The sequence below is a fragment of the Sinocyclocheilus rhinocerous genome, unplaced genomic scaffold (assembly GCF_001515625.1).
Source record: "Sinocyclocheilus rhinocerous isolate Xijiao unplaced genomic scaffold, SAMN03320098_v1.1 scaffold7, whole genome shotgun sequence".
NCBI classification, from domain to species: Eukaryota; Metazoa; Chordata; class Actinopteri; order Cypriniformes; family Cyprinidae; genus Sinocyclocheilus; species Sinocyclocheilus rhinocerous.
In genome coordinates this window covers 1-3,145 of record NW_015664002.1, presented here as the reverse complement: position 1 = coordinate 3,145, position 3,145 = coordinate 1, and the positions used below count along the sequence as shown (strand labels likewise).

Genomic DNA, 3,145 nt, shown 5'->3' with positions numbered 1-3,145 from the left:
GTTCTCCCTCTTCTCCCTCTCACTACATTTTCCATAGGAAAGACACATAATGCACAGTAAAAATGGACTCTAATTCATAGGTGTCTTTTATATTGTATACTGTTTTATGCAGGCTTATGATGGAACCACTCGTTCCTGTCATCTTACCTATATGTAATCCTACCATGTTTAGTATCTATGAATTCGTCTTCTGATGATCTAAACGAGAGTGTATATTAAATGTTGGTACATAGGCAATATATTAGTGTTCTAAGAATCTTTAGTAATTTGATTCGAGTTCCATTTGCAAATTACCATGCCCTCACACAAAGGGTCGTAAAACTCCCCAGTATCCAACCTCCCGCTTGAAACTTCAGCCTTTCTCATTGGACAAGCCCATCCTAAGAGGCACGAATCTTCTCAGACTTTAAAAAGGCCCACGCACAGCTAAAACGCTCCTAAGGACACCCTAAGTTCGCGCCAGGCTTCGGCCTTGACTTTCCATTCACCAAGACCCTCTGACTCAAACTGGTTCTTTTTCATCAACCAACTTCAGCAAGATCAACTCTTGAGCCTTCAGATTGCATCAGGACTCTCTTTCAGACAGACAAGACGTGCAAGTATCAAACTTAGTCTTATTAATTGATACATTAAGTATCATTTGCACCTTTTTACAAAGGTGTGTTTGAACTAAGAAACTAATGTTTCCTTCAGGCTGTAGATCTGCTGAATATCAAATGGTACCATAGTCTCATATTTTTATTTCTCTTCTTTTTACTGCCTAAGCTTTAACCCTTTTCCTATACCAACTGTATGCATGTGTGTATGTTAGACCAGTTTAAGTGTTTATGTAGTATGTTAGACTAGTTTAAGTGTTTATGTAGTATGTTAGACTAGTTTAAGTGTTTATGTAGTATGTTAGACTAGTTTAAGTGTTTATGTAGTATGTTAGACTAGTTTAAGTGTTTATGTAGTATGTTAGACTAGTTTAAGTGTTTATGTAGTATGTTAGACTAGTTTAAGTGTTTATGTAGTATGTTAGACTAGTTTAAGTGTTTATGTAGTTAATAAAGTCTTAATTGTATCACAGTTGACGTTGTTCATTGTTTGCTCATAACTGGAGTCACTTAATCATGCAGATTTATGCTACAAGCTCTTTGTAGAATTGTACAGTAAGAAAGTTATTTCCCTTAACCAGGTGATGTGGGCGTTTACATGCGCGCGTCTCACGTGGACTATTGTAATATCAAAAGCGCGATCGACGTGTGGGCGTTTGTCACATTAGCGATAATGAAGGCACTTATATGTACGATCACGTATGAAGGAGCATTTTAGTTCTTTTCGCTCTTATCATTCAAATCTCCAAAAAAAATGTCCGCCGGCGGAACTGTCGACCCCAGGAGGTTAAGAACTACAGTGCATCTCATTCTCCTGGACTGCACCAGATTTGTCAGTTCTTGCTGGGAGATGTTACCCCGCTCTTCCACAAAGGCACTTGCATGTTCTCAAACACATCTGGGGTGGGGGGGACACAGGGTTACATGCTGTTTGACACTGCCATGACGATCAGCGGTGCATCTGTGCCCCTGTAGCGCTGTCTAAGGTATCTTACAATACTGACATTGCATTTTATCCCACTTTCATGCAGGTCAGCCGTAACCCTGGACATATTTGTTCTGGTGTTTTTCAGAGACAACAGACAGGTCAGTTTACAGTCATAAAGGAGGCTGTTCTTGCATTGGCCGGGAATCAGACCCGGGTCTCCAACGTGGCAAGCGAGAATTCTACGACTGAACCACCAATGCTTGATTAGATGTGCAAGGTAGGAAATGCAGCTGGAGCTCCCTCAAATAAGAACCACACACACCTTACTTAAAAGGAGGCTGTTTTTGCATTGGCCGGGAATCTGACCCGGGTCTCCTGCGTTGCAGGCGAGAATTCTACCACTGAACCACCAATTCTTGACTGGCTCGAGGAGATGCGCAAGTCTAGGAAGAGATAAACTGAAAACTTTCCATAGGCATTTGATGAAACGAAATTGACTAATGAGTCTCTGAACAGAAGGGAGGAGGGGGGAGGTCAATGTCAAAAGTCAGAGTCGTTATCTTCTGTAGCCACCAGCTTCCTTAAGAACTACAGTGCATCTCATCCTCCTGGACTGCACCAGATTTGTCAGTTCTTGCTGGGAGATGTTACTCCGCTCTTCCACCAAGGCACTTGCATGTTCTCAAACACATCTGGGGTGGGGGGGACACAGGGTTACATGCTGTTTTACACTGCCATGATGATCAGCGGTCCATCTGTGCCCCTGTAACGCTGTCTAAGGGATCTTACAATTCTGACATTGCAGTTTATCCCACTTTCATGCAGGTCAGCCGTAAGCCTGGATATATTTCTTCTGGTGTTTTTCAGAGACAACAGACAGGTATAGGAAATGCAGCTGGAGCTCCCTCAAATAAGAACCACACACACCTTACTTAAATGTAGGCTGTTCTTGCATTGGCCGGGAATCAGACCCCGGTCTCCCGCGTGGCAGGCGAGAATTCTACCACTGAACCACCAATGCTTGACTGGTATGAGAAGATGCACAAGGTAGGAAATGCAGCTGGAGCTCCCTCAAATAAGAACCACACACACCTTACTTAAAATGAGGCTGTTCTTGCATAGCCCTGGAATCGGACCCGGGTCTCCCACGTGGCAGGCGAGTAATCTACCACTGAACCACCAATGCTTGACTAGCACGAGAAGATGCACAAGGTAGGAAATGCAGCTGGAGCTCCCTCAAATAAGAACCACACACACCTTACTTAAAATGAGGCTGTTCTTGCATAGCCCGGGAATCGGACCCGGGTCTCCCACGTGGCAGGCGAGTAATCTACCACTGAACCACCAATGCTTGACTGGCTCGAGCAGATGCGCAAGTCTAGGAAGAGATAAACTGAAGAGGTTCCATAGGCATTTGATGAAAAGAAATGGATTAATGAGTCTCTGAACAGAAGGGAGAAGGGGGGAGGTCAATGTCAAAAGTCAGAGTCGTTATCTTCTGTAGCCACCAGCTTCCTTAATAACTACAGTGCATCTCATCCTCCTGGACTGCACAGAATTTGTAAGTTCTTGCTGGGAGATGTTACCCCGCTCTTCGACCAAGGCACTTGCATGCTCTCAA

At 43.7% G+C, this 3,145-nt stretch overlaps 1 non-coding gene across 1 annotated transcript; it reads right to left on the bottom strand.

Annotated features, from left to right (window-relative positions):
• Window positions 1–2,474: 2,474 nt before the first annotated feature.
• trnag-gcc (transfer RNA glycine (anticodon GCC)) lies at window positions 2,475–2,545 on the bottom strand. The gene has a single exon. It is a non-coding gene; the product is annotated as a tRNA-Gly (tRNA).
• Between the last annotated feature and the right edge of the window lie 600 nt (window positions 2,546–3,145).